The sequence below is a fragment of the Pyrus communis genome, chromosome 17, assembly GCF_041283825.1.
Source record: "Pyrus communis isolate YQ-2024b chromosome 17, ASM4128382v1, whole genome shotgun sequence".
Taxonomy (NCBI): domain Eukaryota; kingdom Viridiplantae; phylum Streptophyta; class Magnoliopsida; order Rosales; family Rosaceae; genus Pyrus; species Pyrus communis.
The window spans coordinates 21,132,025-21,154,831 of record NC_142581.1 but is presented as its reverse complement, the minus strand read 5'-3'; the positions used below and the strand labels follow the sequence as shown (position 1 = coordinate 21,154,831).

Here is a 22,807-nt window from a genome sequence, read left to right as displayed (position 1 = left end):
CGACGGCGGTACTAGCAAAAGGCTGTTGAGGCTTTTCGATCTCTTTAATTAGAGCAATGATGACGAGCTTGGATTTGACTTAGACTCTTCCGTCTGGATTGTACGGTTCCACAAGAAGGGCGTCATGCTGTAGTGATCTGTTCTAGGTCGTCGTTGAACCTTCTGCTTCAATCTTTTGTATAGTAGAAATGGTGCGCAACCTTTGCATTTAAATGGTCTTTCAGAGCACCACTTCTCAATGACTCCTCCATGCTTGGCAGCTTCAGAGTAAAGAGCCAATATCGTACCAACTGTTCTGAGGTATTTGCCGAAGGAATTCGTGACCTTGACAACAGTTAAGGATGAGTACTCGAGAGCAATGCTAGGCAAGCAACCAGGCAAAGGTTCCGGGCAATCAGTTCTAGATCGGAAGTTTGATTTCAGGTTCCGACTGATTGCATTCTTTCTCTTTGTCCTGCAGGTAAGAGCAAGGGCAAAGGAAAAGACAGGGAAAAAGCATGATATGGGATACTCTTGCTTTCAACCCTGATGATATGAGATATTCTTGCTCTGATGTGGCTGGTTGACATAAGTATTGTTGAGGGAGAAGAAGACGGAGTATTCCGAGAGGCTAGATTGGGAGTGCCATTTCGGATGTGAGGAAGGGTTGAGCATTTTTTTTTATTTGGCAAGTTTGCCTGGCTATGGAGGATGAAGGTCGACATATATAGGAATTCTCCCAACAGCGAGTAGTAATGTTGTTCCTTTACCCTTCTCGGTCGGAGCAATGTAGTGGTCGCTGCAAGGTTCCCGTGTTTTAACTTTGTCAGAGCACTTTGAAAAAATGGTCTATGGTATCCAGAAAGCTGATGTTGCGTGTGAGGATCGTGGACAAATTTTATCCAATGAAATTCAACTTCTCGAAGTTTGGGGAGCGGTGCCTCTTCGATTTCTGAGCAGGCAATCTTGTTAGGGATATGGTTATCAAGATTCAGAGAGCGGTGTCTCTTCGATTTCTGGGCAAGCAATCTTGTTGGGAGTGTTTTCTCAGATGTGAAGAAAGGTTGGGCATTTTTGCAAGTCTGTTTTGCCACGGAGCACAGAGGTTGACACACATAAGGATTTTCCAATAATCAAGCAGTGGTACTGTTCCTTTATCCTTGTGGGTAATAGTAGGGTAACTGGGCCTTCAACATTTACCTGTCTTAACTTTGTCAGAGTTCTTTGGCAAAGTTGTCCTTGGTATCCGAAGAACTGATGTCGCGTGTGAAGATTGCTAATAAATTTTAACTCAGGAAATCCGCTTCTTGAAATTCGGAGTGTGGTGCCTCTTCGATTTTTGAACAAGCAGCCCTGTTAAAGATCTGGCTCTTTCTTTTATAGGAGCACCAATTAAGTTCAAGGAGTACGTTCAGAAAGTTATTGCTTGTAGGAATTTTTCCCTTATTTTCGTACTTCTGAGACTTACTGTACCTCATTTTTTCTTCATCTTTTTTGAGAATGTCTGGCCCATCCGACCGTCGTTTGGACTTGAATGTTGTAGAAGAGGTAGCCATGTCTCCTTAGGATAACATATGGCACCCATCCTTCTTATCTCCTACTGGTCCCCTTACTATTGGGGACTCTGTGATGAAGAATAATATGACCGCTGCGGTGGTGCCCAAGAATCTTCTCACTCTAGACTACTTTCCAAACGATCCGATGAGTTGGCTGTTAAGGATTCTTTGGCTTTCAGTGTTCAATGTGCAGGTTCTGTGTTTAATATGGCCCAACGCCTATTTGCTCAAACTCGCCAAGTTGAATCATTGACGGCTGAAGTGATAAGTCTCAAACAGGAGATCAGAGGGCTTAAGCAAGAGAATAGACAGTTGCACATGCTCGCACATAGCTATTCTACAACCATGAAGAGAAAGCTTGACCAGTTACAGGAATCCGAGGGTCAGATTTTAAATGATCATCAGAGGTTTGTGAGTTTGTTCGAAAGACATTTATTGCCTTCGTTCTCTGGGGCTGTACCACATACTGAAGCTCCAAATGATCAACCTCTGGTGCCTCCTCTTTCTGGGGTTCTGCCCAGTACTAAGGCTCCAAATAATTACCCTCCGGTGCCTCCTATTTCTGGGGCTTTGCCGAGTGCTAAGACTTCTCCTGAGCAGCCTTTGTGAAGGCGCCATCCTGTTTGTTTGTTTTGATTCATGTGTATGCACATATTTGTAATTTATCGAAGATATCAATAAATAAGTTTTACTTCATTCAACGTGTTGTGTTAAATACACTAAGGTATCCTTCACTAAGTTCTTTGATTTTTTTTTTTTTTAATTTTGTTGAAGTTTGCATGTTGAAACTTCGTAGGTGGTCCTGTAGGTTAAAGTAGTGCTCCCTTAATTTCTTGGGTGAGGAAAACTTCTTGGTTGGGAACTTGAAAAATCCAAGGCACTGAGTAGTCGTGAAATTTCTGAGTACCAAGGTGTATTGGTATATGGTAGGAGTCCCCCATGTCTCCGGTCGAGAGAGGTGTCTTGCTAGTAGGCAATTTTCCAAACAAAACTTCACCATTTTCCTTTCTAAGTGGTTGCCCAAAACTCTTCCTTCATATATATTTGGTATGAAAGTTGTTAGGCCCAAAGAAATGGAGGCCTAGGCTCATTTCTTTCTTTCTTTCTTTCCTTTTTTTTTTTTTTTTTTTTTTTTTTGAATTTTCGAATTTTTGAATTTTCGAAAATTTTTTTTTTTTTTTTTTTTTTTGGGTGAAGCTTTGATTTGAAGTTTTGGTGTTGAAGTTTTGTAGATGAAACTTTTGTATTGAAGCTTTGTAGGTGAAACTTTTGTATTGAAGTTTTGTAAGTGAAGCTCTTGTGTTGAAACTTTGTAGGTAAAGCTTTTGTGTTGAAGCTTTGTTGGGCACCATAAATTGATTTTGCTTCACACTATCTTGATCAAGAGTGTGAAGCTTTTGAGAATTGTAGTTGCTCTCCATTGATGAAGCTTTGTTTGGTGTTGAAGCTTTGTTGTTGAAGCTTTGTTTGATGTTAAAGCTTTGTAGTTGAGAGTTGAACCTTTGTAGGTGAAGTTTTGGTGTTGAAGCTTTGGTGTTGAAGCTTTTGTTTTGAAGTTTTGTAGTTGAGAGTTGAACCTTTGTAGGTGAAGTTTTGGTGTTGAAGTTGTTGTGTTAAAGCTTTGTAGTTGAGAGTTGAACCTTTGTAGGTGAAACTTTGGTGTTGAAGCTTTTGTGTTGAAGCTTTGTCGTTGAGAGTAGAACCTTTGTAGGTGAAACTTTGGTGTTGAAGCTTTTGTGTTGTAGGTGAAACTTTTGTGTTAGTCACCATAAATTGGTTTTGCTTCACACTATCTTGATCAAGAGTGTGTGAAGCTTTTGAGATTTGTTGTTGCCTTTCATTTGTTGAAGTTTTTGTTGGCACTATAAATTGATTTTGCTTCACATTATCCTGATCAAGAGTGTGTGAGGCTTTTAACATTTGTTGTTACCCTTCACTTGTTGAAGTTTTTGTTGGCACCATAAGTTGGTTTTGCTTCACACTATCTTGATCAAGAGTGTGTGAGGCTTTTGACATTTGTTGTTGCCCTTCACTTGTTGAAGCTTTTGTTGGCACCATAAGTTAGTTTGCTTCACACTATCTTGATCAAGAGTGTGTGAAGTTTTTGAGAATTGTTGTTGCCCTTCACTTGTTGAAGCTTTTGTTGGCACCATAAATTGATTTTGTTTCACATTATTTTGATCAAGAGTGTGTGAGGCTTTTGACATTTGTTGTTGCCCTTCACTTGTTGAAGCTTTTGTTGACACCATAAGGTGGTTTTGCTTCACACTATCTTGATCAAGAGTGTATGAGGCTTTTGACATTTGTTGTTGCCCTCCATTTGTTGAAGTTCTTGTGGTGAAGCTCTTGTGGTGAAGCTTTGGTGTTGAAACTTTGTAGAGAGACAACATATACAAATTTTGCTTCCACACTGTTGAGCAAGAGATTGTGATGCAAGCCACACCTTGTAGTAGTCGAAGGTTTGGATGAACCGTATAAATTGAATTGCTTCTAACAGTCTTGATAAAGAGTATGTGAAGCTTTCTACGAGTTGTAGTGTTTGCATTGTTACAGAGGAGAAATGTCTGAAGCAGATGTAAGAGGGCTGAAGAACTTGATCTTCGTATACCATGCACTGAAGCCGTTGTTGGCTTGCAATAAGACTTTGTTGGTGACTATAACTCTTGTTAGGCATAAGTGCTCCCCTAGTTGAGTTGTAAAGCTTGAGGGTTTTTTATTGTTTGTGAATGCTAGGAGTTCACATGTATAAGTTGTACCACTCGTCTTCTGGTTAGTGGAATGAATAGTGAGTTGCTTTCATCACTTGGTTATTGGTACGAATGTGAGTTCCTTTATCACCTTTCATCATATTTTATCACCTGGTTGGTGGCACGAAGATGAGTTCTTTCTTCACTTGGTTGGTGGCATGAGTGGCAAGTTGCCAAATGATATTAGAGTACAGGTTGTACATTTTATCACCTGGTTGGTGGCATGAAGGATAGTACAGGTTGTACATTTCATCACCTCGTTGGTGGCATGAAAATGAGTTCTTTCTTTATATTTCATCACTTGGTTGGTGAGAATAAGGGCAAGGTGTCAACGCATATTGTAGCAAGTGTCGAATGACACAAAGTATGTTGAACCCTTTCGAAGCACATTTGGCTTATGTATGGATGTGTTGGAATGTATGATGTTTATGTATGAATGTGTTGGAATGTATGATGACACACCCTGACCGAGATCAGGGCGTGCTGGCCATCACACGAAGGTGACGTAGCCATGTGCACGTGCGGAAGCTAATAAGATAGTAATATAAAGTACGAATAATTAAAAACTAACTAGCATACAAGGTACTAATACAAGTGCTAGCGTGTGAGTCACAAATTCAGAGCAAGTCTACAGCAGTCCAAAAGAAAATATGTGACAATAGTACACCCGAAGGTGACCCTACTAAGAAGTGCCGGAAAAGCCCTTTGGGAAACCACCGGAACTGCTACTCAACTAGAACCTGGAGGGGCGCAAAACAAAAGCGTGAGTGGGCAAAAACAAATCTTTCGAAAACCATTCGTAAAAATACTTTCTAACCCCTCGCCGTAAAACCTGTATACTTCCCAGAAAATAAACATATATACGTATGTATAGATATGCAATCATGCTCAATTATATGCCATGTGCTCAATAATATGCCATGCCGAAATCTCATAATGATATGCAAGTGCCCAGGTATAATCATATCAACATCATATAATCTGGCAGCCGGAGTCACCTAACATGACCTGTACGGCTGCATCTAGAGCTCAAATCTCAATCTCAATATCTGAACCTGCCCACGAGTCGGAACCACCTAAAGTGGTCTGTACGACAGGCCTGGGTGTAATACATATATACGCTCTAGTGCTACGATCACGTGAAGGCTGTGCGAATAATCGCGGGTCACCTACGAGTCGGAACCACCTAAAGTGGTCTGTACGACAGGACTGTGCACCTAACTTGGATCCAAGCTGAGCGTGTGGTGCGGGAGGTGAACATCACGTGAAGGACTGTGCCCTACTCTGGGCGGGAGCACTAACACCGGGGGTGCAGGTTATGAGCTCCATAACTATCTCAAACCACTACTGAAACATAAACGAGCATAACGCTTACCTGGCACTTACCTGTGCGTCCACAGCACCCAATATGCATATGTATATATATATATATATATATATATATATATGCAACTAATAACTTAATCAACGATGCATGAATAACGATAATGTAATGCATGGCATACACTAATAAACATTTATTCAATTTCTGGGAAAATATAGTATATAGGTATATACGGAAAACCAAAAGCCCACTTACTGGCATGTGGAAGGGTCGTAGCCCCCCTGCCTCGCGTGTGCACGCTCGTCCTCGGGGTACGTGTCATCTATATGCGAAATAACTATAAAAACGTTAATTTTAGAGTACATAACCTAACTTTCGTAATAACTTCTCATACATTGCTCAATTTGGACAAATGAATATACCAACGTGCTCTACACAACCTCAGGATCACAACCATATTTTTAGAAAAATTTTCCTCCGCCGCACGCGCCCCCACGCGCCGGCCACGCGCAGGCACGTGCCTGGCACGCTGACGGCGTCAACTGACGCCGTTAGGAATATTCCGTCAGTTTTGACAGATTCCGTTAACGGCGTCAGGAATATTCCGTCACCTTCTCCGGCGAACCTCCGGCGAGGCTCCGGCACCGTCGCCGACGCCGGAAAACTGGAAAAACTTCCCACCGTGTTTTCTCACTCGTTTTTCAACCATTTTTCGTGATTTTTGCACCAAAATGACACTTAGGACTAGGAGAACATAAATATACTACTTTTAAGGGTTGAAAACCACTAGATTTTACCTGTCCAAATCTCCAAAATCCGGCCAACTCCACATCTAACGATCCCGACGTCCAAATTCACCAAATGAACCACTCCGAGACTCCTCGTCACACCACCAAGCTACCTACGAGCTTAGAAATCCCAAAAACGTGATGAATAATTTTTGCATGAACAATACACAAATTGGAGCTTCACGAATCGACGTGAAAATGGTAGTTTTCTTACCTGAAAATGGTATGATCGAGTTCCTCTCAACCTCACGAGTTCGACAGTGCCCTCAGATTCCTCGATCTGCAAAGATTTGGTGCAGTTGTGTGTGTGTCCGTACAAGTTCGAAGAGAAAGGGAAGAAATGGGAGCACAGGAGAGGAAGAGAGAGAGAGTGACAGGGAGAATGAGAGTGTGTGTGTGTGTGGCCCAACACATGCCAACACCACACAAACAGCCAATCAAACAACAAAACAAAACGAACTAGGGGTAAAATGGTCATTTCGCACGTACGTTAATAATCTCGGGACGGGATGTCACATATGATGTTTATGTTGATTGACATGAGTAATGCTTATGAATGTTTTGCCATGCATGAAGGGATCCCTTGTTTGGATATAAGTCATATTGACATATACTTAGACTTTATTTCATGTTGTAAGCATTCATGTTGAAGCTTTAAACTTGAGCTTTTCAGTGATAAGGATGTAAGGGAGTCAGGACCAAGTTGTCTAAATTACCTCTTTATTGAATTAATGCCAAATGGCCTTCATTATATAGGATGTCGGAAGGCCGTAGCTCAACATTTTTACAGTGTGAGTCTACTTGTAATAGTACTTCAAGTGATCAACGTTCCATGGATGGCCAAGGGTCTTACCATCGGAGCTCCTGAGCTTGTAAGAACCAGGGCGACTGATGTCAATAACTTCAAACGGTACATCCCAATTTGGGCTAAGCATGCCTTCACTCGGGACTCTTTCGCAGAGTAGCCTTTTCTTCAATACCCAGTCCCCCACTTTGAAAGAGCGAGGTTTGACTCTTGAGTCATAGTAGTTGGAGATGCGTTGCTTGTAGGCGACATTCCTCAAGTGAGCCTGGTTTCTGTGTTCCTCAACTAGATCCAAGTTGAGGGTGAGTTGTTTATCATTTTCACTTTGCATGTAGTTCTGGACTCGGAACGTTGCTTGCTCAAGCTCAACTGGGACAACAGCATCTGTACCAAAGGCAAGTGAGAATGGAGTTTCTCTTGTTGAAGTCCGATATGAAGTGCGGTATGACCAAAGAACTTGGGGTACAAATTCTGGCCAACAACCTTTAGCCTTGTCCAAGCTGGTTTTCAAAGTGCGCTTGATTATGTTGTTGATGGCCTCAACTTGTCCATTAGACTGAGGATGAGCTGGGGAGGCAAAACATAAGTTGATGTTGAATTTAGAACAGAACATCCTGAACTGCTTGTTGTCGAACTGTCGCCCATTGTCTGTGACTATCGCATTAGGAATGCCAAATCTGCAAATGATGTTCTTCCATACGAAGTCTTCTGTTTTTGCCTCAGTAATGGTTGCCAATGGTTCTACTTCGGCCCACTTTATGAAGTAGTCAACTGCAACGATTGCATAGTTGACCTTGCCCTTTCCTGCAGGCATTGGGCCGATCAAATCAAGTCCCTATTGGGCAAAGGGCCAAGGGCTGATCATAGGAGTAAGAGGCTGGAGAGGGGAGTGATGAATAGTTGTGTAGTGTTGACACTTATCACATGAGCAGGATATTCTGATGTCATCTTGGTGGAGTGTTGGCCAGTAATATCCTTGGTGAAAAGCCTTGTGTGCTAGGGATCGAGATCCAACATGATCTCCGCAAACTCCTTCATGTATTTCTCGAAGGACAATTTCTGCTTCCGCAGGTGTGAGGCACCATAAGTATGGTAGGTTAAAACCTCGTTTGTAGAGTTGGTCATTAATGATCAGGTAGAGGGTAGACTTGTATCGAATCTGTTTAGCTTGGACTTTATCATTTGGGAGAGTGCCATGGATAAGGAATTTATAAATTAGGGTGATCCAACTATCCGTCTGTTGCAAGTTGCACACTTCTGTGACCATGGTGCTTGGTGTTGCCAACAATTCGACATGAATTTTTCTCCCAATCTTGTCTTCCACTGCTGAGGCGAGGCGAGCCAAAGCATTTGCATGACTGTTTGCCGCTCGAGGGACTTGGGTTATCTAGTAGTGGAAGTGCTTGAGGAATAGCTGTGTTTGCGTAAGATACGCTGCCATGAAGTTATCTTTAGCATCAAAGTTGTTCATGACCTGGTTAACCACCAATTGAGAGTCACTGAAGATATTAATTTGTTTAACTCCAAGGTGTTTGGCCAAACGTAAGCCTACTAAAAGGGCCTCATATTCAGCCTCATTGTTTGACGCCTTGAATTTGAAGCGAAGAGCATACTCCATTGCCACTTTGTCGAGGGTAGTCAGGACTAGTCCTGCTCCACAACCCTGTTGGTTGGATGAGCCATCAACATATAGAGTCCGTACTGGGAGTGTTGGTTCTACCTTATGGGTTTCCAAGGGTGATGAAGCCGCTGCCTCAGGTGTAGGAGAAATGTTAACGGGATAAGTGAATTCGGCAATGAAGTCTGCAACTGCTTGGCCCTTTTTCAGCTAGCTTTGGGTGGTAGGAGATGTCAAACTCTCCCAGTGCTATGGCCCATTTGATTATTCACCCCGAAGTGTCAGGACCCTGAAGTATTTGTCGAAGGGGGTGATTGGTAAGCACGATGATGTTTTTCCCAATCTGTTCAGTGAACATTGAATTGACTAATCTTTGATAAGTTGCCCTGCATTCTTTAGGCCGAATGGCATGACTTTATAGCAATATAGTCCTCTATCAGTGATGAAGGCCGTGTGTTCTTGGTCCGAAGGGTTCATGAGGATTTGATTGTACCCTGAGTAAGCATCCATGAAGCTCAAGAGTTCACACCCTGCTGTAGAGTCTACAAGTCTATCAATGAAAGGAATGGGAAAGCTATTTTTCGGGCATCTTTTGTTTAAGTCGGTGTAGTCGACACACATTCTCCACAAGATCTTTTGAAGCAAGAGACTTTCCTTGGTCGGATTTTTCTTAATAAGGACCACATTTGCTACCCACGTTGGATAATTGACTTCACGAATAAAGCCTATGTTTTTGAGTTTTTCAACTTCGGCCTTCATTGCTTCATATCGTTCAGAATCATAAGATTTTCGCTTCTGTCTCATCGGCTTGGTCTTGGGATCAATACTCAAGTGATGAAAGATGATATCGGGAGAGATGCTTGGCATGTCCTCGTATGACCAGGCGAAGACTTCAGTGTTTTCTTGCAAAAAAGAGATCAATGCCAACAGAATGGGTGGTGACAAAGTGGTGTCAATCTTCACTATGCGATATGGATAATCTTTTGAGATAGAGACCTTCTCCAACTCTTCAGCAAGTTATGCTTGCTGGGTGAAAGAGTCATCTCGAGGATCGTCGGGTTGATTGTTACCACCGTGAATATTCAAGTTGGCTTTGTCCGAGCTGGTCTTAATAACTTGGTCATGTATAGAAAATGTTTCTTTGGGTACATGCAAGTGTCGTTGCTTGACTGAAGTGTTGTAACATGATCGTGCATTAAGTTGATCTCCTCTGATGTAACCATTGCCATAGGGGGTTGGAAATTTCATCAACAACATATGTGTGGATACCATGGCCTTGAAATCATTAATGCATGTGCGCCCAAAGATGACATTGTATGCCATTGGGCAGTCAACCACCAAGAAGTTAGTGGTGATGGTGGCTGTGTATGGGCCTGTACCGATGGTGAAGGGTAAATGTACGCTCCCTAAAGGTTGCACGACATCACCAAAGAAGCTTATCAGAGAAGAAATCGAGTGATCGAGCAAGTGTTCAGCTACATTAAGTGTTTTGAAAGCTTCAGCAAACATGATATTGACCGACGCCCCTGTGTCTACCAGGATTCGTCGTACATCAAAGTTGGCTATGTGAGTCTCTACAATTAGTGGGTCGTTGTGAGGATAAATGATACCTCTTTCTTCCTCAGGGTAGAAATATATTGGATCCCAGTTAGGCTTTTGATACTTGCCTCCCCTGATGTCTTCCACGTGAAACACTTGGTGGCCAGGCTTCAACGTTCGTTCATTGTTTTTCATGGCCCTGTTGGAAGATTCAGATATGGGTATGCCACCGCTTATGGAATATATCACATTCACTTGGCATTGGTTATAGTTATCCCTTGGAGGGTGAATGAGGAACTGGTCAATTTTTCCTTCACGTGCCAAAGCTTCAATATGATCACGGAGGGTGATACATTTCTCGCCGTCATGGCCATTATACTCGTGGTAACCACAAAACATGCCTGTGTTCTTCGTGGACTTGAAATCTGGTTCCCTCGACCTTGGTTTTGGTATCAAATGAGCTATACTGGGGTAAATGGCCGTGCATGTGGCGTTCAAAGGTGTGTATGTCTCATACCTCGGGGTAGGACCAATCTTGACATGTGTTTGGTCCACTGCATTGACTGCTTGGGGGCGGGTATTATCGTGGTGATACCTTTGGTTATCGCGATAGTGCCCCTTACTCTTTTTATTAAAATGAGACTGGTGAGGATGGAAATCTTTCTTCTTACCCTGAGAATGATACGCCTGTTAACTTGGTGAGGTATTAGGTAGGGCAGGGGGAAGCGTCGCTGTTGTTTGGAAGGTTGAGGTCTTCTCATTCGGTTGGATTTGGCTTCCACTCCCCATTTGCCGATAAGGGATGGCTGTAGGGAGTTTCCCTTGATATGTCCTTGCCTCGGCAGAGGCATGGTTATAAACCTGTGCCATTACCTCAAAGTAAGTCTTCCAAGCGTTAGCATTGATCATGTACTTGAAGAAACAGTCGTGTAGGCCTGCTGTGAAGGTTTTAAGGGCGGTCTTGTCATCTGCCTCAGCGCAGTGAGAATACTCATGGCTAAAGTGGCCGACATACTTTCGTAGTGACTCATCCGGCTTCTGGCGAATAGTGTACAAGTCATATGCGGAATGCAAGCGATCTGTCTAGAATATGTGTTGAGAGACAAATAGTTTCCTCGGTTCCTCAAATAAGTCCACTGTCTCAGGTGGAAGACGGTAATACCAATTCAGAGCTCCGCCAGAGAGGGTAGAGGGGAAGAGAAGACATCGTTATTCGTCAGTGTGCATCCGGTATGCCATGGTGGATTCAAAGAGGTTAAGGTGTTCAATCGGGTCCTCATTTCCAGTGTAGAGTTGTAAGCCAAGCTTCTGCTTTGTCTTTGCTTGGAGGGGGTGTCAAGGATCCTCCTTGTAAGAGGGCCAGGCCTAGGTTGGTTCCAGTCAGGTATTTCGGCCTGACGTTCGGCCTTCAACTTGTTTACTTCCTCAAGGAGTTGTAGGACAAGGGGATCCTGAATGGATTCAGGTACTGCTGGATCCTTCTTCCGTAAGTCTTTATCTCCTTTTAGAAGTAGGAAAGCTTGGTCAAGGGCATGGGATTTTTCTTTGGACTCACCGTACTGACTTCCAGGGTGAGCCTGTCGAAACGGCACCGAGTCCCCCGTACCTTCATATTCCTCTAGGACATGTCGCTCATTCCCTAAATTGGCAATTGGCTTGGGGCATGGGAGAGGACCGAACCTTTCAGTTACCCTTGGATCATTGACCTTCGAGCTTATGTGGATGAGGTTCTCTCGACGTTGCCTCAAGAAGTCCCGACAGTCGCGATAAACGGCTTTTGATCATTCTACTTCTTCTGCAAGAAGATGCCTTCCTCCATTTCTCCTGCTTCAGGTCGAAGCAACTGGGTCGAGAGAGGTCTCATGTTGATCAACACCTTGATGAGTAACTCGCTCCCCATTAGAGATATCCATGTTGAAGGCAGGTGATCCCCTATGTTGGGGGGCACCCAGGTGGTGGTTGACTTCCCTGGGGACGTGTTTAAGTATGCTTAGCTTCATGGAGCATTCCAAAGAGCTTCTCATACTGCTCCTGGAGGATCTCATTCTTTATTACTATCTTGTTGTTCTGAGCCTCTAGCTCATCGACTTTAGCCTGAAGAGCAAACCTTTTTCGTTGCTTTGCACTAAGTGCGAGGGGGGTGTCGTTCTGCGTGCTGTGGCTCCCTTCACTCCCCATGTTGGAGAGGGGTGCTTGGTTAAAAGAAAGTGTACGAATGGTAGAAACCAGCTTGACAAAGCTGGAGAGAGTAGGAATAAGTGCGATTCCCACAGACGGCGCCAAATGTTGATGCACAAAATCAGCGAGGACTTTGGTACAACAGAAAGTGTGAAGTTTATAACCTTCGCTAGATTGCTCTGGTCATTAGTATGGATAAGTATGTAAATGGATAGAGACAGGGAAGCAAATAACACAAAATGTACGTGGTTCACCCAAATTGGCTACGTCCACGGAGTAGAGGAGTTCTCATTAGTTGTGAAGAGTTTACACAAATACATAGGTTCAAGCTCTCTTTTAATGAGTTCTAGTGAATAGTTTAGTACAAATGACATTAGAGATTATTGTGGGAGAATGATCCCCTTTTATAGAAGAGAGTTTCTAGCTTTGTTCTAACATTGACACGTGTCGTGTTGTGATTAGCCTCTGATATCGACACACTAATAAAAGAGCACTCCAAAATGAGAGTCTAATAAAAGAGCACCAATACACTAATAGTCTACTACAAAATATCAAATGTGTAAGGATATGCAAAATGAAGGAGTTTTTATTTACAAGGCTGTGAAGCCTTTCTCAGAAGTTAAAACCTTGTCAATGAAACTCAAAGCTTGCATGTTATTTCTTTTACAAAATCCTTCAATTTTCATTGATCAAATAGGGAAATTGTATTGGAACTTTGGCTTGATCTATAACTTCAAGAGTTATGTTGATGATGTTTTCAGTAAGGTTTTCCACATCAGAACTCTCTTCCACATAAACTAAGTATAGAAAAACCAAACATTATAAATTATTCAAATTATGAGAAGTTTACCAAAATAATTATGAAAAATAATAAAACAATAATATTATACCATATAAAAATATATTACTTCATTTTCCAAACTTTCTAAATTTAATTTAATATATATATATATATATATATATATCTAATTATTATAGTATTTTTAGGGGTATAAAATTATTAAATTAATCTTTTGCTTATCGTGTATTGGGTTACCCACATGTATACTCGGACCAACTAGTTATCTTAACAGGTGCTTATTGGATTACCTGATAACGACCTGATTTGTTATTGTGTCGACCCGATAACCTGTTAATTTCGTATCGGGTTAACGGGTTATGTCAGAAATTGCTAGGCCTACTCCTCCCTTAGCAATTTTCTTCGCTTGCCCATGCAAAGAATTGTCTTTCGTTGCTTTCTTCGTCTTCACGCCACACCAAAGGAAAAAAAAAAAAATTTCTTGTCTTCTTGATTTTTTGGAGTCTCGATACTTGAAATTTGGCTTGACAAGTGTCAAGGACGTGTCAAAAATATTGCAGCAATGGGACTACTGTTGTCGGCTCGGTGCGAGGGCGTCTTGACGTGGGCCGAGGGTTGGCTGCAGCAGCGTCGGCTGTGGAGGCGAGCTAGGGCTCGGATTGGGTCACCAATAGGACGCGTTGGGCTTGGCTGGTGTGGGCCAGGCGCTGCCCGGCTCGGGGCGAGGTTGTGAGGCGCTGGTCTTTGAGCCGTTAGGCTTAGGCCCGTGTGGGAGAGATGCGAAAGAGAGAGGGAATCGCGGGGGCGCCAGCCCCTCTCTTTTTGGACTGGGCTGTGAGACCTTTGGGCCGGGAGAGAGATGGTAAAGGCCTTTCGGCTGCTTGGTAGAGAAAAGGAGAAGGCAGAGGCCTGACGTGCTGGGCCCATGGCCTGGGTTCGGAACGCTGGGTCCGTGGGGCAGCCAGCTTCGGCCTGGCGCGCTGCTCCATGCAATTATTTTCTTATCTTTTTTTTTTTTTTTTTTTTTTTTTTTTTTTTTTTAATTATTATTATTATTTTTTTTTTTTTTTTAGGTGTATAGCCGTTTAATGATTTTCTCTTGCGCCTTTGCAGGATGTCTTCATTAAGCCACAAGAGCGATGATGGAGTTTGACCATTGCATCGTCAAGGTGGGTCTTTGAGTAAAGTGGGCTACTTCAAGGCTGCTCACGTCAAAATTAATTCTGACGACTCGTTCAAAGACTTCCTCGAGGGATACAGGGATGCCATTCCGTCTGGGATGCTTGTGAAGCATGTCAAGGAGGGAAGCAACCGTGAACCATGTGGGCTTAGAAAGCTATCAAGTTTCACCCTTGCTACTTCTTGTTGGGATTCACTTTTTCCATGTCGTGTTTCTTCCAAGAAGTACTTTGCTCCATGAAGTGTGCCCCTGCTTTGTGTTCTCCAAATGCGGTCCGCGTGATGGTGGGGTTCCTGAACTTGAGCCAATTCTTTAATTTCATAATTATGTCAAATAGTTTGATTAGTGCCTTATATGATTAGCTATGGGAGTAAAAGGACTACAAATACACACTCCTAAGGATTAAGGTTCCTGGCTGCAATCACAGGTAACTGGATGGTGATATGATCCTTCTTGCTCTTGCTGGCAGTTTTTGCCTAATTTCCTCATTAGATACATTTATAATGCAGGAAAGGCTGATCCAAAAGACGTCATTAAAGAGTCAAAATTGCAAGGCAAACAAACCTCCAACATAAAGAAGAGGTGATTCATACATTAAATTATTTAAGATTGGATTTGACGTGCATGCCTTCTATTTTACTCATATGTGATCAGGGATTATTTGTTAATTTAGTGAAAGGGGTTTTTGTTTATTTTCGTGAATTTTGTTTAATAAACTGATTTCGGTGTGATCATGTGTTAATTTAGTGAAATGGGGTTTAAATGTTGTTGTGAAATCTTAAATGTTTGCAGTAAACTTTTACTGATCGAACTTAAGTTGGCATTACATGTGAGTGAGTTTTATATGTTTTTGGCTTTTATTACATGAAGAAATTTGCTATATCCATAGAAAATAAATTTTCTGTCTGTTTGGCAATGCAGTTGAACGCTACTATATTTTCTATTGCGTTGAGCAAAATTGTGATCAATTAACATCAGCTATATTAGCTAACCCGTAAACTTGCTTCATGACTGTCAAAACATTCTTTCAATATTATAAGTTTACAATCGAATACCAACTGTTTGATTGCGATCTCTTTGGGAGATTGGATATATGATTTAAAACTTCTGTTAACAAATGTTAATTATGATAACTATTTTCTAAACTTAAATGGAACATGAAAATTTGACTACAAGAATTGGATCGTGAAAAAGTATTAACAAACTGTATTGGAAACTTTCATTCATTTACGTTTGTGGTTCTAAGGTTGATTTCTTTTTCCATGCAGCCTTTTGTTAACCAATACGGATCTATTAATTCTATTAATGCTGCAAGTGGACAGATCTGATCCAAGGTTCTAAAAAACGTTAAGCGCTAGTCGGACGGCAAGCTAGCGCCTAGCGCTTAGGCGCCTAGGCGGATTTAGGTAAATTTCTTGTATATCTTGTAAATAAGTGCATATTGACACATAGAAAATTATACTTGTATGAAATTCAGGGATAAGATAATAAAAGAATGATAAAATACAAAAACAGTATCCAACAAGTTCAAAATTTAAAAACATATTAAGCATATATATCATATAACTTAAGACATTTTGAATGATTAGTAAGTTAAATAAATTAAATTCAGAGAGATAAAATATAATTCAAGACATTTTATAGTATTAATTTAAACTAAAATATAACACTTAAATTTAGGAATGAGAGGATTAAGGGCTGGTTTGGTATTGCTGTGATTTGAAAAAAAGCTGCTGTGAGAATAAGCGGCTGTGCTGTGAGAATAAGCGGCTGTGAAATAAAGCCAGCAAAGTGTTTGGTAAACTTTTTTGTAAAAGTGCTTTTGGAAAAAAAATCAGTATCATAGTGTTTGGTAAACTTTTTTGTAAAGTGGACTGTACAGCAAAGCAACCCACGTGATTTTTAGTTTTTAAATAAAAATGGTGAGGCTAAAAAGCCTCCCACGTGGTTGAAGAGAGCATTTCCAAACCAATAGCAAAAACACACCGTTTAACTAAATGGTTAATCGTCTTCTTCAGTTCTTCTCCACCTTCTGGTTTGCAGAAGGCCATAATAAAGCAGCCGTTGCCGCTGTTTTCTCCTCCACCATATACCCATATTTGGGTGGTCCGCGGAGGTCTCACAGCCACTAGTCAGGGCTTCCGAGTGGTCCTGGGACCACCCAGGTCCCTTAATAGATTCGTCCCTGCGTTCGCACAGACCTTGCCGATTTAAGAAACGATTTTGAGTTAATCGCGGCGGACCACCGCCACCTGGCGCCCAGGAGCTGCCTTGGCGGCCGCCTCAACCGTTTTTTAGAACACTGATCCCTTCAGACCGCTCTGTTACCCTTTGTTACTTGATTTCATGGATCCATCTACATGCTATCTACTGAACTGTTATCCATCTACTGCCTATTACTATGGAGGTAAAACTTATGGTTGAACTCTTTGCCTTAGATTGGTTTATTTGTAGATTGTTAGATTCTTCTTGAAATTCTCGTGTACTTTTTTATAATGAAATTCATGTGTATGATTAGGGATGACAACGGTTCGGTTTGGGGGCGGAAATGCTATATTCATCTCCATAACCACGAAAATTAACCATATCTATAACCGCAACATCAAGTATTATCTATAACCATGCCCATCGGGTAACGATTTCCCCATTGATTAGCGGTTAATCCATCTTTGTCAGTACAAAAAATATATTTGTTCAATTGATGCATGGTAATTAAGTAAATATTAATTTCGTCATTAAATATTTGATGTTCAGAATGATTTAATGAATGGATTTTGTGGAGCATAAAAATTAAAGCTAAACATTGATAACGTTGGCTGATATTTGATATCTCCCATAAGTATCATTGAATTCTCATATATTTTGATTCATATCAAAACTTTTGAACTTTCTCACAAAATGCAATTCACACTATGCAATTTTTGTATTATCAAGATAATGGATTCAGTGAATAATGAATATACACATATGTATGTGTGTGTGTATCATTTAATACTTTAATATTATTAATATTGGTTAGGATTCCAAGATGGATATGGATTGGAAACCCTTATAACCATATCCAAAACTATAACCGAATAATATTCATGATTTTTCCCCATACCCAAAATAGACCCGAATTTTCATACTCAAATCCAATCTATTTGGGCAGTTATTCACGGTTATCGGGTTTAACGGTTAGAATTGTCATCCCTCTGTATGATATGGATGGTTTTGTGAATTTCTTTTAGGCCATGATGGGATTAACAACGAGTGGGATGACTAGTTGAGATATGTAAATCCTGAGGGAGCAGAAATGACTTCTGTAAGTTGTTTTTCTCTTTTGAGTAATGTGTTATGGTGATTGTGTTTGATTTGGGTCTAACATGAGTAAGTTCATTCTCTTAAATTCATGTGGGCAGAGGCTTCATGGGTTGGTAAAATGGTTTTACCAAGTCTTCGTCCTTACAGGTAATAGGTCATCTATTAAAGTTATTGGGTTTGATTTCAATGAGTGTGTGTATGTAATTTGGATTGTATTCCTCTGCTTCAAAGACAATATATGAAATTCCTTTTGTATTTCTCTCCTAATTTCAGCTAACGACGCTGAGCAAGGATTACAAAGTCGTGTACCCGGGGTGAGAAAACGAAGGAATGAGTTTTAGCTCCTAATAATGGCTGCTCTTTTGCTTCAAATGGTCAGTGCTTTCAATTCTTCTTCGTTTTCTTTTCTTTTGGAAAGCATGCGTGTGAAGTTTGAGCATTGAGTTTGACAAACAAACATGTCGAAGTATAAAAATTAAATTTGTCAAGTAGTTTTTTTTTCTTTTTCAGATTGGTGCTTACATGCTGAAAAAAGTTAAGTAAAATAATCACTGTTCGTTTGCTTGGATGAGTTGGAATCCAAATTTGTGGCACTAGAGAAGTAAAGAAGATTTTTTGCCCCTTATGTATCCAGCAAATGATTAGGTAAAAACAGTAAGATTCGGGAATAATTTGAATTTTTTTCCCCAAACAACGACGCAGTTAGGGTTTTGTTTATTCTCTGTTTTTTGTTTGGCTCCATATGGATAATTACCATAAAATGAGCTCTTTATCTTGGTTTTTTGTTAGATGCATGTTTGGGCCCAAAATAATATTTTTGGGCCAAGTGTAGGTTCGGCCCAAAACTTTTCCAAATATACTATGGCCTGGTGGTCCCGGGCTGTTCAATAAAGGTGGTTGAGTCCTATTGCAAGAAGGAGTAGTTTGGATGAGCAGATGGGTTGAAGAAGTCCCAATACGATAAGGGGTCCTAGTGCAATATGGATTCTCGACCGGCAATGAATACGGCCTGAAAAGGGGGGTAAGTTCAAAGTCCTAATAGGAGTAGGATTGGTCGAGGTAAAGTTAGAACATAATAAGAAGTCCTAATCCGAATGTGGCTTCAACTTGATCACAAGGAAGATTTGTTGCTATAAATAGATAGCAGAGTGCATCATTCAAGCCCTCGACAATTCAACACACAACTGCCCTGCGCAAACCTCTCAAACATCTGGAGATTTTTTATTTTCTTTTTCCGCTGACACATCTTCAGTTTGGATAAACAGCACTGTGAAGGTAACCGGCGAACATCTTCAATTTGGATAAACAGTACTGTTGCCGTAGAATCAGCCGACTAAGGAGCACCTTCAGTTTGGATAAACAACACTACGTCAAGGCTGATTGGTTACCTATCCAACTTTCGGTCGAGAAGAGTTTCCGAATCCTTATTGGCATAAGTCATTTTATTAGCCTTCTCGACGAAGTAAGGTGTTATGAGTTACGACATTTGGCACATTGAACGCCAAGTGATTTTATGATTGGATACTCACAAGTGAGTTTCAAAGTTCGGCATTTTGACGGCCGAACCACATTTACCATCAAGACATACATCTCCTTTGAGTACTTGTGTCCATATAGTCTGGTGTCGATTCGACATGCTTATACTCTCACGAATAGAATCACTGTGACCGAATCCGGCGCTGACGATTCATGAACTTCGCAAAACTAGTAGCCTTGTCTTCAGGCTCGAGAATCCAAAGGCCGATACTTGTTCCTTCCTCGGCCGCAATCACAAGATCAAGAAGTCAGCAACGCGCTCAACGCAACATCAACAAATTGTACTCCTTAGCCAGGCTCGGCCGACGAGTTGGCACGCCCCGCATCAACCGAAGGATGTAGTTAGCTCATTAGTTACTTGGCTTGCGCGCCACGTAGACTTTGTAATTTTTAGGGTCAACAATACCACATATTCATTATTTACGCATTTTTCATTTATATCTTCTAATTGTTTCTTGATTGTTTCAATTGGTTAAGAAATAATCGCGATCAGCCTCTACAAATTTATATTAGTTTTAGAGACCAATGGGAACTTCAAATCCCCAGTTAATTAAAGAAAGTTTGAAGCTTAGTATTCATTGTAGGTTATATTGCAAGGTTTCTTGGGATGACACTGTTGGTGAATATGATAAATTTTGTTGAGGCTGATGGTAATTGAATAGTTACTTGAATTTGAACTTAACAATCTGTGATTTCGTGTATATTATTTCACTATTTAAGATATGATTTTTTTTTTTTTTAATGTATCACTACAATTTGAGTACAAATTATCTCTGCTTCTCAATCTAGCTTAATTTAATATTAATTGTGATAAAAAAATAAAAAAATAAAAAAACTATGATTAACCCCCGAGGTTAAATAATTAGTCTTATCAAGAAAATAGTTGGGGATGGCCATAATGCCCAATGTGTTTTTTATCCATGGATTTTCATTCCATTAGGACTATAACTAAACAAAAAATGTGTACTTTTAGGGGATGGGGTAAAATTAAAGAAAATATTTTAGTGATGAACTGATGATCGAAGAAAAAACAAATCAGTAGCTCAGTAATGTATCAAAAACCCGGATGCTTTGCATATTTCTGTTTAATCGTTAGTTATTCTTATAATTTGTTTCACTGATACGAGTGCCTTATAATACAATAGTTATTTCTTCACAATTCATTTTAGTATTCATCTCATTGTTGACCAAATCAAAAGGAGTATTTAAGAAATAGAATTTAGGGTGCCTTACTGTTCAATATAATTTGAGATTTTTTTCTTCGAACAATATGGATTTTTCTTTATTTGAACAATGTAAACATTTCATTCTTATTATTGATTGTTGTTAATAGGGAGCTTTAATGAAAAGCTCCCGGTACTGTTCACTTTAACGAAAAACTATATTTTTACATTAAAAGGTTCATACTGATACTATTCACTTTACCTTTTATTTTGTCTTTATCGTTAAAACTCAAAATTGTCAAACTCTTTTCATTAATTTTCCTTTGTTAAAAAATAGTATGCGTCATTACCCAAAACGGGTTGGCTTTGCTTAGAGTTTTGCAGTTTAGCGTGCTGTGTTTCTGGGTTTTAGCCAGGAATAATCTTTGAATGGGCGGAAAACACTAAACTTTTCCGAATCTCCATAAGAGTACAACCTCATATAATAACATTGCACTCCTAGCCATTCAATGGTTGTAGTATCATCTAAACTTTTTATTTTCATGAATCTGCTAATCAATTCTCTACTAACATGTTGAGTGTTTATTTATTATTTCCTATGTTCTCTGCTCTAATTATATCTATTTCGTTCATATTGTCATTAGAGTATAGCTGCCTTTGGATGCGACCTATGATAAATCGAGAACCAGTTTCATTGTGATCTTAATGATAACATTGCGGCTCTGTGACAACATATGCCAATCGAAACTGGGAAGTGTTTTTTAATTGGTATGTCCAAAACCTGGATTTTATTACTGTGTTTTCACTTCAATGTTAGTGATGAACCCTTTCCATTTTTTTCATTTTCAAACATTTGTGGATTTTGGTTTGTGAGGTAGATTGTACTCTGTCTTATCAGATAACTTAGTATGCTGTAAAGATAGTATTTGTTGAAATGAGTTATTCTGTTCATTACACTTTACAAATGCAAATTATCTGTATATAAAATAAGTATTACTACTTTTCATTTTACTATATGATCAAATCTTTTGTATGTAAAAAATTTCCTAACGTTTTCAATCTAAATAGTATTAACTTTTTATGACACAATCTTTCATATCTTTCAAACATAATCATTCACACAATTTCTAGTTCCGTAACAACGCGCGCGCAACAATTTCTAGTATATATATTCTATTTTTGATTGCTCATATCTTATGTAAGCCATTGCAATTAACTAACTAATCCCTGGACTGTTTTCATTGCCCGCACAAATAGATAACAAAAATCCTTGGCTCTTGATAATGAAAGATTTAGTTATAATTAATTGGTGGTCCTAATTCCTACCCATCCTTGAAAATTGTCGTATAATTTTCTTACAACTTTCTTCAGAGTGTCCTATAATGTACTATTTCGCTTTAGTTTAGAGATGTGCTATCCATACACCCCATTTTACTTCTCACACACTTTTGATAATTTCTGTCTGTTGATCTTCTTCAATTCGTCCGATTCGATGGCCGAAAATTAAAAAGGAGTGTGAGAAGTAAAATGGGGTGTGTGGATATCACACCCCTTAGTTTATGTTATCAAAATTACGGTACATTAGCAATTATTCACCTTAAAAATTATGGAAAATATCTTATATGGCGTAACTAAATTGACTAGAGCATGAAGAGACCCCACGACAATTAAGTTTTCTCTTCTAGACAAGTTAGAATATGTTTCTCAGAAAAGTTAGGGAATATTAACTAGTATTGTTTCTTTCACTGTATAAAATCTGAAAAAATTCTTGATATATTGTTAAAGGTTAATCTTAGTTACTATTATGAAGTTTTTTTATTTTCAAATACATTAAGTTTTTTTTGTCCCAATCTAATACCTAAACTCATAATTTTAGGACACTTTCATACATCTGTTAAGTTTTATGTCAGAACCTCTATTAATTGATGGTGTGGTAGCCATATGAACAATTATTGAGCGCCATGTGTCAATATGGGTACACGTGAATATTAAAAAATTAAAAAAAATACAAAATAAAAAATTACAAAATTACAAAACTTAAAAAATTAAAAATAAAAAAATAAAACCATTGAAATCAATCTGGGTCTCTTCTTCCTCCTCCGCACCCAGTGCTCTCCGTTCCCGGAGTGGCAGCCCCGACGTCAAGCTCCTCCTCAAATCCGAAGGCTTCAAGCATCCACCTACCTCTCCCCCTTTCTCTCTTCGACTCCCCCTTTATCCCATCCACCCACCTCCTCACCCCGCCACATCCCCCACTCCTCACAGCCTCCCTCGCCGACTCAATCACTCTCA

The 22,807-nt window shown here is 40.0% G+C and overlaps 1 long non-coding RNA gene and 1 pseudogene across 1 annotated transcript; both read left to right on the top strand.

Moving 5' to 3' along the window:
* Positions 1 to 1,479: 1,479 nt before the first annotated feature.
* LOC148689601 (uncharacterized) lies at positions 1,480 to 2,144 on the top strand (annotated as a pseudogene).
* Positions 2,145 to 16,463: 14,319 nt separating this feature from the next.
* LOC137749420 (uncharacterized) lies at positions 16,464 to 19,930 on the top strand. Its single transcript, XR_015958279.1, has 4 exons — positions 16,464 to 16,920; positions 17,744 to 17,817; positions 17,915 to 17,963; positions 18,090 to 19,930. It is a non-coding gene; the product is annotated as an uncharacterized LOC137749420 (long non-coding RNA).
* The last annotated feature ends 2,877 nt before the right edge of the window (positions 19,931 to 22,807 follow it).